We start from the raw sequence: 16,382 nt of genomic DNA, 5'->3' as shown, positions 1-16,382 counted from the left end.
TTTCGTTGGGTTTTCGCATGTAGCTTGAGCACAGCTTGGGGCACCGTATGCACTTTATTTCATCAAACTGGGATCACGAAAAAAAAAAGATATCGTGATTTAAAGCTTTATACAAAAACCATCGTATCTGTCAGTTTGTTTAAACACGCAATTTTCATGGCATTTTCACAAGTAACTTCTGGATAGCTTGGGGCAGGGTATAGGTGTTCATCAAAATCGTCTCACGGAAAAAAATATCACAGTTGAAAGTTTTATCCAAATCCATAATAACATAAATGTGAAAGTTACTCTGTTCCGTCTTCACGAATAACCTGTTCAACTAGTTTCGATGAAATGTGACAAGGAGACAATTGATCTCTGAGGAAGAACATAGGTTACCTTCGAAAGTGACCAGTGCAAGGTACTTATTGATCTTAACAATATTACGGAAATTATGGAGAACTCTGAAAACGCAATTTCTTCTTTCTTTTGAAGTTGATCATATTTGTGAAAATGCTTTTATTGGTTGATATGTGCTACACGATACAGTCCGAATAATGAATACAATGCTTCCACTATCTTTAGTGTGTTTAATTCATACTTCGACACTATTTGTTGCATACTTACACATCGTATAACATACACGATGCATAGATGCGCGCTCCATTCCGCGGGTCCCTTTCCCGGTGCTGCCAGGCACTTTTCCTTGGTGAAAGGAATGGTTCGGGGCGCACTCAGCCTCGCGATGCCAATTGAGGAGCTACTTGAATGACAAGTAGTGGCTCCACGATCTGGGAAGTCGGCAAAACGGCCGGGAGTGCGGTGTGCCCTTCCATGTCGCATCCACATGGCGCAACAAGCCGGAGGATGACATGGCGGCCGGTAGACGTCCCTTGAGCCTTCAAGATCTGGACGAGGAGATCTATAACAAAAAATCCATTTGTAGAACATTTATCTCTCTGCTACATTTATTTCTTTGCTACCTGTTAACGATATAGGATGAGCGCACGGCAGGGCATGACTTAGAAAGCAGAACCTTCAGTTTAGTACCTTGCAAAACCAAACATAACAGCTTCTGGATGCACACCATCACGATGTCTGATGATGAGCTGAATTAGTGGCCGTGAAGAAGATATCCACAGTAATAACGCTATGAATACCTGTGTTTTCACTTCTAACGACAAACGATCCATCATAAAGTATAAGTCAACATTGGACTAAGTTACCACTCTCGTCTTGTAAATTTCATCTAGTGTCACTCTTGCTTAGTAAATTTCATCTAGAGGCAAGGATTACGTCAAAATACATGCAAACATTTGTGACGATTCAGCCAAATCCAGTTATCGATCGAAAAGTTGATGCCTACTTTTAATGAATTAAGCACCTAAACCATAATGATCGCAATAATACACAGCGAGCGTGCAGTATACATAATCCTTAAGTTTTGCACAGAAGAGCAGCAGTATCATATTTCGTGGCTCAATATAACATTCCACGACTGTTTGTCGCAGGAACCCTACTGAGATACGCGATAGATCTTTGTCTTTTGTGTATCAATCAACACATAAATTTTCTTTCCTGCCTTTCTTTCGTAGCAATATGCTAGAAAACGCTCAGAAATACGGGCTGATAATGGAAAGAAACGCCACGGTTAGGTATCAAAGTGATTAAAGGTTACGGATTTAAAACAACAGAAACAGGAAATCTTGTACTGTTTAAGTTCATTTTCGGAGTGAGGTGAATTACAGTGTGGTATTTTACAAGCAGATTACAGAGAAACAAGAGATTCGACTGCTAATGAGGAGAACATCGGAAACATAATAAATGAGATACGTGTGAATCGTCGAGTTGTGTGGATAATGAGCAGGGACGACTATAAGATTAAATTCAATTAGCCACGGGTAGACTTTGAAACATCTGTAATCAAGAACTGAAAGAAGTACCAGAAGGTGGAAACAATCTTACGAAAATATCAATAAACTGAAATAGGTATGTAAACATAGGTTTGAGCGTGTAATTTTCGGAAAATATCACGTGATAAAAAATGCAGATCGCTACCTGAAATTTTACTCGAAGTTTTCTTGAGGGTGATTCTCACGAAGGGGTCCCTAATAACTGTGGCTCACCCTCTGGCTTTATTACAGACTAGCTGGCACTCGTTATTACGTGGCATCCAGCTTCATGCAACTCAGAATTTCCGTGTTTGTAGAGATATCACGTCTCTGCCGGAATCGTGATAATTATTGTAACACTTCTAGCTATTATGAAATGTGCCCGTCCGTCAAAGCTAGCGAAAAGGGTGTAAAAATAACATGGCGACAGTCTTCCCGAATTTCTCTCAACTCTGGCCTCACGAAGTTCGACGTAAAAACCAACTTGACTACGTCTGTTTGCGCATGTGCTTTATGAAATCACTTCTGCGCTTGAATCTGCTTCAAATTTTCGATCACACGATTGCAACGTGATCGTACCTCACCTGTACTGCGTCTCTTCGTAGATCAATCATTTTTCTCATCAGACCCAAGTTACAATGGTCGAAAATTGTTTCAAAGGCGCCAGATATAAGTATAAAATTTCCGTTTATTTGATACATTAAATACTAAGTGGACAAGTATTGAAACAAAAGTGAATGCGTATCGTTAACTCTTATTACTCACTAGTGATATAAACATTATGGTATTTCAGTTGATAAAATAAAACTAGGGTTGAATTTTTACATTTTACAAAACATTACCCATTATCGTTCTTTTCCTGTACCTGTTTTTCAGTCTTTTGTGAAATATTTATATTTCCAAAAGTCTGTCCTAAAAGTCTGCAACACAACTTGCTTTATAGAACTTTCTTGAGCTCCTCGTTGTTCTGCGTAAAGCTGAAAGTTTCCCAGCTTTCTTCTCTCTGGTTCTACTGCTGCTTTTTTTCTGTCACTAGCTATTAACTCCTCGCTTGCGTTGTTCCATCACATTCTTTACAGACCGCTGCTCAACCGTCTAACGACAGTATCTTTCGACAGTCCATGCCCTCATCGTCACATACCAACGAAAAATATTTATCTACTTACACACTTTTATGACATTCATTTGTAACTCATTCTCATTCCTACACAAAATTAAAAGGAAGAAAAAATACGTCGGATATAGTTGTGTCTGGACAAGTACAATAGTGGAAATCAGTAGAAAGGCAGAGTTCCTACGAAAGTAATAGTGCAATGTCTGAAGCATACTGTCTCGAACTTATTGTGAAAATAGTAGGCATACGTAAGACGTAATTACACATTTTCTTTCATAACACGAGAAACAAACTAAGGCGTTTGCATTTGCTGGATGGAGTTTGGTATAAGGGCACTTACTATCCTGTTATTCCTAATTACCTCAAAAAATTCTCTTGGTCACTGATTTTGTTAGGGTTTTTAGTTCTTGCACGGAAGTTGTCGCCCACTCTCTTCGTATCGTATTTTTAATTGCCTTCCTTTGCGATAAACACGCCTTGCAGGTATTGGATTGGATTGTTTGGGGGAAGAGACCAAACCGCGAGGTCATCGGTCTCATCGGATTAGGGAAGGATGGGGAAGGAAGTCGGCCGTGCCCCTTCAAAGCAACCATTCCAGCATTTGCCTGGAGCGATTTAGGGAAATCACGGAAAACCTAAATCAGGATGGCCGGACGCGGGACTGAACCGTCGTCCTCCCGAATGCAAGTCCAGTGTGCTACCACTGCGCCACCTCGCTCGGTTTTGCAAGTATTCCGCGAAGATTTGCTACAGGGTTCATATCTGAGCTACATCTAGGCCAGGGCAAGACACCGATGTCTTTATATTCACACCACTTTTTGGTTGCAGCAGAAACATGCATAGACGCATTATATTGTTGAAACATTAGACTTTGTTCCCTAGGTCTTCACACATAGAAATCATTTCTGTCTCTAGCATCTCAGTGTACATGCTAGAGTAAATTCTAGTGTTCAGTCATGCAGTGCGCGATCTACTTTTAGCGCAGAAGGCTGCCCAAATAATAACACATGCACTACCAAAATTTCTGCTCATTCTTACCTGCTTCTCTGTTCTCAGATAATGCCAATAATACTGAAATCCATCGGGCCAATCTAAATTAATTGTTTTCTCAACACTGAAAATCACTTAATTCCATTCTGAAATTCATGACGCATGTCTTTCAGCAAACTCCACTCTAACCTATTTGCGTTTGGGTGTTACAGCAGCTTTCTGAAATTGTTCCTTAAATGGCAAGATTTTTGTCATTTGACAAAATTTATCGTAACGTTTGGCACTTACTGGCAACTGAAAAACAGCAACAAGCTGAGCTGAACAACAATTTTTGGTCCTTTCTTTGCGCAGAAATAAATCTTTCGATGGGTCAGTTAATTTTCTACTTTGCCCATAATTTGCGTTCTGTCCATTTCGTGGCCCCAGTCCAACGACATTATCAGTGTACTTGAAGGCCTCAACTTCTTGGCAATTTGACGATTAGAAAGTTCCATTTCCTTGTACGCGCCGATTTTAACTTTTTCGTCTCATTATAACTGTTTTCCGCATAGCATCGTCACAGTTGTAGTTTACGTACGCAACATGCGGTGTCACTAATGCTGTCTGTTTCCTATCTTCGGTAAAGGCACATACGCATGCACTATCACCACATAGAGCCGACTGCCTTTGTACCAGGTTCCACCCTCTACCACCTGAGTCATTGATGTCTTGTTATATACCGTACTGCTGACATCAAATGCGATACAATTTGACTACATTTGTCAGTATACTGGATCTCGTACTACTGAATATACACTGTGCGCAACTGTTACAGCCGACAATGTTAATTTTTGTACAAATATCCGTGCCATTGTACTAATTTCCACTACTGTATGCCCTGATAGAGGGATGTGGCACAAGTGGCAGGCGTTTGTACATGACACAGAATTTCAGTAAATGGTTCAAATAACAAAGCTGTAGAGCTCTGCGGCTGGTTGGAATTATAAGGGTAAGAAAAGAATAAACGATTTATTTGCTGCTAAATGCATTTGGACCCAACCTTATTTCCATGAATTTTTCGAGCGCTGTTCCTAATGTTCATCGTGCAGATATGTACTCATAGATTACACGGCAAGGAAGTTAGAAGAAGTGTTAGGATGTGATGTGAATTCCCAGATCTTTTTATCAATCAAATGTCGGTTGCAAGAACTCAATCGAAACCTGATCAACTGTTTCCGACTTATAATTTTGGAGTCTAATAGTATTTTTGTTGGGCTTTGAAAATTTTCCTTATTAGAGTTCAATTCGGTTAGTTCATTCGGAATAGTCATTTAAAGTCACATTCGATGGCTGGTAACTATAGCTAGGCCATGTGTATGGCGCGCCAGCTAGGCAGTTTACGACCGGCGTAATTTGACGAAACTAGTACGATAGCAAATCGCCTCCGGATTCAGATTCTGGAGCCCCACATAAACGACTAATATGTTATTCCAAGACTCTATAACGAGAGTGAAAATCCACTTTCCTTTTAATTTAAGTCTATGTATGTTAAGTGAGACATTCATTCCTTTTCCATCATATATTTCACAAATAATTAAAATTTAGAAGATGGCGTACTTAAGCCAGAATGACCTGCACGTCTGTATACTTCGTCGGTTTTTTTAAGGACCCCGCAAGCAGTATTCTCCTTATTCATGATAATCCAATTGGAACCGAAGATGGTAGCCACGTGAAAATTACACGGAGCGCCAAAGATCGCTACCGTTTCAACAGTAGTAACTCCGGATAACAGAAACTTACGAACTGAAAACCTGATTTACTGCAGATTGAGAATTCTTTGTTCTCACCAACCTAAAATTTCACTTATTGAAGGATGATTATAACGTAACGTAAAGGACGCTTTCGGCTGCAGTGTAAAATTTCTTGAAATAGCCCGTATTTTTTATAATAGTAATCTTACTTACGATTAACATATCAGTTATCATTATTTGATTCAAATTTCCACTTTTTTCTACATCTAAATATATACTCCTCAAAGCTCTGTACGGTACGCGCCAAAGGGTACTTCGTAACGATATTATCGATTTTCCTTCCTATTCCTTTTACGTAGCTGTTTCACAGAGGAAGACTGCACTGTAGTTCCTTTTCTAGAGTGTCGCACAGATGATAAAATGGTAGATATCGAAATAGATGACAGAGCGATACAAAAACAATTAAAATCGCTCAAAAGAAGAAAGGCCGCTGAACCTGATGGGATACCAGTTCGATATTACACAGAGTACGCGAAGGAACTTGCTCCCCTTCTTGCAGCGGTCTGCCGTAAGTCTCTAGAAGAGCGTAGCGTTCCAATATATTGGAAAAGGGCACAGGTCATCCCGGTTTTCAAGAAGGGACGTCGAACAGATGTGCAGAACTAAAGACCTATATCTCTAACCTCGATCAGTTGTGGAAGTTTGGAACACGTATTGTGTTAGAGTATAATGACTTCTCTGTAGACTATAAATCTGCTATTTAGGAATCAGCATGGGTTTCTAAAAAGACGGTCGTGTCAAACCCAGCTCACGTTATTCGTCCCCGAGACTCAGAGGGCCATAGACATGGGTTCCCAGGAAGATGCCGTGTTTCCTGAATTCCGCAAGGTGTTAGATACACTTCCCCGTAGTCGTTAAAGAACAAAGTAAGAGCATGTGAACTATCAGACGAATTGTGTGATTGGATTGAAGAGTTCTAGATAACAGAACGCAGCATGTCATTCTCAAGGGAGAGAAGTCTTCCGAAGTAAGAGTTATTTCAGGTGTGATGCAGGGGAGTGTCGTAGGACCGTTGCTATGCGCAATATACATAAATGACCTTGTGGATAAAATTGGAAGGTCACTGAGGCTTTTTGCGGATGATGCTGTAGTATATCGAGAGGTTGTAACAACGGAAAATTGTACTGAAATACAGGAGGATCTGCAACGAATTGACGCATAGTGCAAACTGTGGCAATTGAATCTCAATGTAGACAAGTGTAATGTGCTGCGAACACATAGAAAGAAAGATCCTTTATCATTTAGCTACAATATAGCAGGTCACCAGCTGGAAGCAGTTAATTCTATAAATTATGTGGGAGTAGGCATTAGGAGCGATTTAAAATGGAATGACCATATAAAATTAATCGTCGATAAAGTAGATGCCAGACTGAGATTCATTGGAAGAATCCTAAGGAAATGCAATCCGAAAACAAAGGAAATAGGTTACAGTAGACTTGTTCGCCCACTGCTTGAATACTGCTCATCGGTGTGGGATCCGTTGATAGAAGAGATAGAGAAGATCCAACGGAGAGCACCGCGCTCCGTTTCAGGATCATTTAGTAATCGGGAAAGCGTTACGAAGATGATAGATAAACTCCAGTGGAAAAGTCTCCAGGAGAGACGCTCAGTAGCTCGGTACGGGCTTTTGTTGAAGTTTCGAGGAGTCAAGCAGTATATTGCTCCCTCCTTCGTATATCTCGCGAAGAGACCATGAGGATAAAATCAAAGGGATTAGAGCCCACAGAGAAACATACCGACAGTCTTTCTTTCCGTGAACAATACGCGACTGGAATAGAAGGGAAAACGGATAGAGTTACTCAAGGTACCCGCCGCCACACACCGTCAGGTGGCTTGCCGAGTATGGATGTAGATGTAGATTTAGCGAGGAAAAATGAATGAGTGTATCTGCATCTATAGCTACATCTGTATGATTACTCTGCAAAACACAATCAAGTGCGTGGTAGAGGGTCCATCGAACTACCTTTAAGCTACTACTTTACCAATCCACTCTCGAAAATCGCGCGGGAAGAACGAACACTTAAATTTTTCCGTGCGAGCTCTGTTTCATCTTATTTTATTACGATGATCATTTCTTCCTATGTAGGCGCACGCTAACAAAATATTCTCATACTCCGAGGAGAATATTGCAGTACGATGGTGGTACGCCTCCGTACATGCTCTAATCTATTTTAACTTATTGTCACTGTACAGTACCTACGAGAGATGTACTCTATCTAATCAGCAGTATCCAGACACGCCTATGTAATGCGGAACTCATTACTACACCCGCCGGCCGGAGTGGCCGGTCGGTTCTAGGCGCTACAGTCTGGAACCGCGCGACCGCTATGGTCGCAGGTTCAAATCCTGCCTTGGGCATGGATGTGTGTGATGTTCTTAGGTTAGTAAGGATTAAGTAGTTCTAAGTTCTAGGGGACTGATGACCTCAGATGTTAAGTCCCATAGTGCTCAGAGCCATTTGAACCAATTACTACACTGCTGGCCATTAAAATTGCTACACCAAGAAGAAATGCAGATGATAAACGGGTATTCATTGGGCAAATTTATTATACTAGAACTTGACATGTGATTACATTTTCACGCAATTTGGGTGCATAGATCCTGAGAAATCAGTACCCAGAACAACCATCTCTGGTCGTAATAATGGCCTTTATACGCCTGGGCATTGAATCAAACAGAGCTTGGATGGCGTGTACAGGTACAGCTGCCCATGCAGCTTAAACACGATACCACAGTTCCTCAAGAGTAGTGACTGGCGTATTGTGACGAGCCAGCTGCTCGGCCACCATTGACCAGACGTTTTCAGTTGGTGAAAGATCTGGAGAATGTGCTGGCCAGGGCAGCAGTCGAACATTATCTGTATCCAGAAAGGCCCGCACAGGACAGGCAAAATGCGGTCGTGCATTATCCTGCTGAAATGTAGGGTTTCGCAGGGATCGAATGAAGGGTAGAGCCACGGGTCGTAAAACATCTGAAATGGCACCCCATACCATCACGCTGAGTGATACGCCAGTATGGCGAAGACGAATGCACGCTTCCAACGTGCTTTCACCGCGATATCGCCAATCACGGATGCGTCCATCATGATGCTGTAAACAGAACCTGGATTCATCCGAAAAAATGGCGTTTTGCCATTCGTGCACCCAGGTTCGTCGTTGAGTACACCATCGCAGGCGCTCCTGTGTGTGATGCAGCGTCAAGTGTAACCGCAGCCACGGTCTCCGAGCTGATAGTCCATGCTGCTGCAAATGTCGTCGAACTGTTCGTGCAGATGGTTGTTGTCTTGCAAACGTCCCCATCTGTTGACTCAGGGATCGAGACGTGGCTGCACGATCCGTTACAGCCATGCGCATAAGATGCCTGTCATCTCGACTGGCAGTGATACGAGGCCGTTGGGATCCAACACGGTGTTCCGTATTACCCTCCTAAACCCACCGATTCCATATTCTCGTAACAGTCACTGGATCTCGAGCAACGCGAACAGCAATGTAGCGATAGGATAAACCGCAATCGCGATAGGCTACAATCCGACCTTTATCAAAGTCGGAAACGTGATGGTACGCATTTCTCCTCCTTACACGAGGCATCACAACGACGTTTCATCAGGCAACGCCGGTCAACTGCTGTTTGTGTATGAGAAATCGATTGGAAACTTTCCTCCTGCCGGCACGTTGTAGGTGTCGCCACCGGCGCCAACCTTGTGTGAATGCTCTGAAAAGCTAATCATTTGCAAATCACAGTATCTTCTTCCTGTCGGTTAAATTTCGCTTCTGTAGCACGTCATCTTCGTTGTGTAGCAATTTTAATGGTCAGTAGTGTAGATATCACAAGAAGTAGTAACAGAAGAATGGGTCGATCAGGATAACCCAGTGACTTAGAACGTGGACTAGTCACTGGATGTCACCTGAGTAAGAAATCGATCAGGGACATTTCAGCCCTTCTAAAGCAGCCCAATTTGACAGTTAATGGTGTGAGTGTGAAGCGGAAAAACGGAACATCAACCACAGCTGAACCAAGACCAGATATACCACATCTACTGACGGACAGTAGTTTCGACCATTTTGGTGGGTGGTTGTAAAAAATCGCATGAAATCAGCGGAAGGACTCACTCGTGTGTTCCAAAGCGCCACCGGCACTTCAGCGAACATAGTGACTGCACGTAGGATACAGTGGTCGAGCAGCTCCTCATAACCCACACATTTCTGTAGTCTTGCGAATGCCTCTAGACCACTATCTGCTATATCATGTGTAATGTCAAGAGGGAAGTAAGGTGGAGGCGATATTACAGTATGGTGGGTGTTTTTCGCGGTTAGTGTGTGGTACTCTTATTGCGCTTAACGAAACGCTAAATGTGGACGGATACGAACACAATTTACAGCATTGTACACTGCGCACAGGAGAAAAGCAGTTGGGAGACGATTATTGTTCGTATCAGCTTGACAATGCACCCAGTAATGAAGCAGCATTGTGAGGTAATCGTTTGTGGACAACGACATTCTTGAAATGGATTGCCCGCACAAAGTCCCGACCAAGAGCAGATTAAGGGAGAGTGGGGGGGGGGGGGGGGGGGGGGGGCGGTGGAGTGGGCGACCGCCCCTTCCGAGACCTGAAACTAAATTAAATCAAATGGTAATTTTTGTAATCTGCATCAAAGTTAAGCATGCGAATTTAGAATCTTGGTCAGTGGGTTTAGTCATTTGATTCAGTATTCCCCAAGCCATCTTATTTTGTGTGCCCGAGAGAGCGTACTACCTGTGCCAGTGACTTGTGCTCACCCTCCTGCTCGAACCCCTCCTATTCGATTTGTGGGGGCGAAATTTTAGCAGGGCTTCCCGATCTACCACAGCAGCACGCTTTAGAATTACAATCTTCAAAATACGAGTGTATATATAAACTACAAAGAACGAAACTTGTCTAGCTTGAGGGGGGAAACCAGATGGCGCTATGGTTGGCCCGCTAGATGGCACTGTCATACGTCAAACGGATATCAACTGCGTTTTTGGAAATAAGAATCCCCATTTTTATTACATATTCGTGTAGTACGTAAAGAAAAATAAATGTTTTAGTTGGGCCACTTTTTTCGCTTTGTGACTGATGGCGCTGTAATAGTCACAAACATATGGCTCACAATTTTAGACGAATAGCTGGTAACAGGTAGGCTTTTAAATTAAAATACAGAACGTAGGTACGTTTGAACATTTTATTTCGGTTGTTCCAGTGTGATACATGTACCTTTGTGAAATTATCATTTCTGAGAATGCATGCTGTTACAGCGTGATTGCCTTTAATACCACATTAATGCAATAAATGCTCAAAATGATGTCCGTCAACCTCAGTGCATTTGGCAATATGTGTAACAATATTCCTTTCAATAGAGAGTAGTTCGCCTTCCTAAATGTCCGCACATGCATTAACAATACACTGACGCATGTTGTCAGGCGTTGTCGGTGGATCACGATAGCAAATATCCATCAACTTTCCCCACAGAAAGAAATCCGGGGACGTCAGATCCGGTGAACGTGCGGGCCATGCCATGGAAACTTCGACGACCAATTCGCCTGTCATGAAATATGCTATTCAATACCGCTTCAACCGCACACGAGCTATGTGCCGGACATCCATCATGTTGGAAATACATCGCCATTCTGTCATGCAGTGAAACATCTTGTAGTAACATCGGTAGAACATTACGTAGGAAATCATCATACATTGCACCATTTAGATTGCCATCGATAAAATGGGGGCCAATTATCCTTCCTCCCATAATGCCGCACCATACAATAACTCGCGGAGGTCGCTGATGTTCCACTTGTCGCAGCCATCGTGGATTTTCCGTTGCCCAATAGTGCACGTTATGCCGGTTTACGTTACCGCTGTTGGTGAATGATGCTTCGTCGCTAAATAGAACGGGTGCAAAAAATTTGTCATCGTTCCGTAATTTCTCTTGTGCCCAGTGGCAGAACTGTACACGACGTTCAAAGTCGCCGCCATGCAATTCCTGGTGCATAGAAATATGGTACGGGCGCAATCGATGTTGTGTTGATTCTGAACACCGACGTTTTTGAGATTCCCGATTATCTCGCAATTTGACTGCTACTGATGAGCGGATTAGCTGCGAAAGCAGCTAAAACACCAACTTGGGCACCATCATTTGTTGCAAGTCCTGGTTGACGTTTCACATGCGGCTGAGCACTTCCTGTTTCATTACATAACGTAACTATCCGGTGAACGGTCCGGACACTTGGGCGATGTCGTCCAGAATACCGAGCAGCATACGTAGCACACGCCCGTTAGGCATTTTGATCACAATAGCCATACAACAACACGATATCGACCTTTTCCGCAATTGGTTAACGGTCCATTTTAACATGGGTAATGTATCACGAAGCAAATCCCGTCCGCACTGTGACTATTACAGCGCCATCTATCACAACGTCAAAAAAGTGGTCCAACTAAAACATTCATATTTCTTTATGTGCTACACGAATATGTAATAAAAAAGGGGGTTCCTATTTAAAAAAACGCAATTGATATTCGTTTGACCTATGACAGAGCTATCTAGCGGGCCAACCATAGCTCTATCTGGTTTCCCCCTTCGAGCTGACGAGTTTCGTTCTTTGTAGTTTTTTTGTTTGATGCTCATTTCGTCAGATATTTGGCCGGGTCACTATCAATGGACCACCCTATATATATATATATATATATATATATATATATATATATATATATATATATATATATATATATACTGGCAATAATATAAGTGTCAACAAATTAAGAACAACAGTTTTAAAAATATTTTACTCTAATTTCAGTTTATTTGCTTTTAATTTGCGTATTAACTCCGTGTTAACAAAAGACTTGTAAACTTGTTTCAGTGTGTTAACAGTTATGCAAAAGAAGTTACTAAGAAAAATGTTGTAAATGCTACACATTTCAAGAAATTTAAAACCCTTTTCTCTAGAATAAAATACATTTTTGCAAATGTTTGATATTTTAAAGCATAAAAACAGCTTAAAACAGTAGTTTTGAAAGGATTTTTTTCCTTAAATCAAGGAGAGGACTTCTGCGTCTTCTTTCTCTTCTATGCAACCGCCCCCGCCCACAAAACTTCATTACCTCGCCCCTGGTCCCGACCTGAACCCAATGGCACACTTTTGGAATGAGTAAGAACGTTGACTCCGCTCCAGACCCCAGCGACCAAAATTGCATCTTTCTCTGGTTTCGGCTCTTCGGGAAGAACGGGTTGCCATTCCTCTACAGACGTTCAGACGCCTCTCAGTGTCCCCAGCAGAGTTCAAACACCCATAATGGCAGATTTGTTATTTTACAAATTCTATGATACAGTCGCTGACCTTGTCAGATTTTATCAACCTAGATAAATTTAAATAAGTTAGAATGTTTACAACAGATAATTTTACCTGGCGTTTATTAGAATGTTCACAATACGTATTTGTTTCCGGAGTATGCACATAAAAAATTTTTCTACTTTTGATCAGAACTATCTCCTATAAGAACATCACAGTATTTTAAACACCTGCATACAATTCCATTTGAAAGTATCCAATTCATTTGTCCTTCCTTCCGACACATATTAAATGCCTGTAGAATTATAGAAGATACATTAAGTCTACATCTAACAAGCATCTCATTGTTCCTGAGAAATATACCCCATAACTGGAACTAAAAAAGTGCCTCAACGGCCCAGACTGGGTGGAGTGGAAAATCATGTTAAGGCGTCGCTATCTCTCCCTCAAGAGAGAAAACACGGGCCTGCTCTTCACACTGCTCTGCTAATTGTTGCGTAGGACGGAAGTCATCTACCTTATACCTGTGTCCGCGAATGTTGCCTGTTTGGTTAGGAAAGTGCTTTATTGCTTGTAACCGCTGGAAACGTGCGCTGTTATACAATGCTTTTGTCGACCTAGTTAGTCTCCCGGTAACAATAAGCGTCTAATAGCTTATATCAACCTGCCTCCCGTTCCTACTGTCGTCATTAAATAAGTAACATATTTAGGAAGAGAAGTCCTGATTCTACTGAGACCCCGTTCGAGAACATTTTTCGTTTAGCTTTCATAGGTTTTACTTATTTTTATTTATTTGTCGTATGGCGATAAAGTAAATATTAAGAAATACATATATTTTGCAGTTATACATTTCAGGATATTGGCACAAAGCTAATACGTTTAGGTTGATTCTGAAAATTAATAATTCAATAATACTAAAAGGAGAACATCTAAACTATGAAATTACCATTATTAATAAAAAATACGTTTAATCAATATTCAACATCTAGTGAATGAATCCAAATGATAGCAGAGTGAACAGCACTAGTTAAGTCACTGAATGGTACTGGGTACTTTCTCAGAGGGCAGTCTCTGCTAATGTGTTGAACGGTTTGTTCTTGGGCCTCACAATCTCAGGCTGGAGGGTTTCGGAGTCCCCACTTGTGCATAAGATCATGGCACCTGGCATAGGCGGTTCTTATCCTATTCAGTCTTGTCCAGTCACTTCTCTTCAGATCAAATCTGGTAGGCTGGTAGATGGATCTTCAACACATTGATGTTTTATTGCTGCAGCTTTCCAATCTCTTGGACCACTTTCCTTTAATGTCATACATCTTGTTGTGGCCTCCACTATGCCACAGTGGAGTGCGTGACATCAAGCGGTCTGGAGGAGGATCCTTTAAGACTGTATCAACTGGAAGGTTTCAGGGCAGTTGGGGTAATGCAGCTTCCTCTATTTTCGACTGGTTGTTTCTTGGCATTGCAATTCAGGTCGTGGAATGTTAATGCTCGTGTGCAGCCAAGGGATCGGTGTGGATTTTAATGTACTCATAATAATTCTCATTGATTCATTCAAATGGATGTTTAGTTTCTCTGTATGAGTACGGTGTTGCCATACTGGGACACAGTATTCAGCCACTGGATATACTAGTGTGAAAGCTGCAGTCCATTACATAGCTTCCAGCTTTAATAAAAACGTGCTATGTATTAGATTGAAAAGAATGAAAATATAAAATTTCTCTTATTTTTTAGTTTAAAAATGGCACATTTTAATCCTGTTCTGTCAAAAGCAAGACACTGTTTAACTGGATAAGCAGTACGTTACATGTGAAGAAAACTCACTAGTAAATTGTACAGATCTAACGAACTGAAGTAGCGTTGTACCTCTTGCTAAGGTGAAATTCCAGCTAAATTAGATCGAAATTTAATCGGAAAGTTTATGCTACAAACACATTTATATCAGCTACGACAACATCTGATACTGAAGTCAGTGGCAACTCGTAACCACATATTCGCAGTTATCTCGCAAACACTTAGTTTGTGGTCCTACATTTTTTGGAAATTTTCACTTCTATTATCGTATGCTTTCACACATGTCAATTTTCACAGCTAATTACGATATATACTGTCCACAAATTTTGCACGCGGCGACGTGTTCCTCTACTGAGAATCATATAGTGCTAGCAAATGTAACAACAGCTCCTTTGTGTCCACAAACGGATCGCAGCGTATGTCGACATCATCGCCCATTACTATTTCACTAGACCATCGTATTATATAACAAAGCACTCCGTCTTCAGGCCTACCGGGACCATCCTCAGAGGAGGATGCGGATACGAGGGGCGTGGGGTCAGCACACCGCTCTCCTGGTCGTAAGATGGTATTCTTGACCGAAGTCGCTACTATTCGGTCGAGTAGCTCCTCAATTGGCATCACGAGGCTGAGTGCACCCCGAAAAATGGCAGCAGCACATGGCGGCCTAGAGGTTCACCCATCCTAGTGCCGACCACGCCCGACAGTGCTTAACTTCGGTGATCTCACGGGAACCGGTGTATCCACTGCGGCAAGGCCGTTGCCTCGTATTTTTTAATAACAATAGTGAATTACGCAGACAGTTCAACATCACTGTACCTCGTTCACAAAATAAACGTCTTGTTGTTAACCCATCGCCTGGACGACATACAAACGAAGACTACCAAGAAATAGTCAACAATGAAGAATAGTGATACCTGGGCATTCGTTCACCGAAACTGGCAGCTATAGATGACAAGGAAGCCAAGGCAAAATGGCTAAAGAAAAAATGGGAAGACATTGAAAAATAAATGGTCGTCTAAAGGACTGATTCAAAGTAAAGAAAGATCAAAACAACATTTGGTGAAATTAAAAGCAAATGCGTCAACATTAAGTGTACAAGAGCAGTTCCAGAGTTGAACGGGTAGTTTGGAAGAGTGTACTGAAAGCCTCTACAAGTGAGAGGAATCGTCTGATGGCGTGATAGAAGAATAAACAGGAGTCGATACGGAAGACATAACAGATCCAGTATTAGAGTCATAGTTTAACAAACCTTTGGAAGTCCTGTAAATTGGAAAGAACACGCAGAAAATGTGGGGAAGGCGAACCAAAAACTATGTCTTATTGGTAGAACACTTAGAAAACCCAACAGATCTACTAAAGACTGACTACACTACGCCTGTCCATCCTCTTTTGGAGTACTGTTGCATGGTGTGGGATCCTTACCAGACGGGATTAACGGAGTACATCGAGAAAGTTCAGAAACGGGTAGCAGATTTTGTATTGTCGAGAAATAGGACAGAGAGGGTCAAGGATATGA

General features: G+C 41.8%; 1 pseudogene; it reads right to left on the bottom strand.

The window, feature by feature from the left end:
• Window positions 1–15,510: 15,510 nt before the first annotated feature.
• Window positions 15,511–15,628, bottom strand: LOC124596867 (annotated as a pseudogene).
• Window positions 15,629–16,382: the final 754 nt, after the last annotated feature.

Source organism: Schistocerca americana, chromosome 2, assembly GCF_021461395.2.
Source record: "Schistocerca americana isolate TAMUIC-IGC-003095 chromosome 2, iqSchAmer2.1, whole genome shotgun sequence".
Taxonomy (NCBI): Eukaryota; Metazoa; Arthropoda; class Insecta; order Orthoptera; family Acrididae; genus Schistocerca; species Schistocerca americana.
Note: the sequence above shows the minus strand (reverse complement) of the source record. Positions and strands in the feature narration are given on the sequence as shown.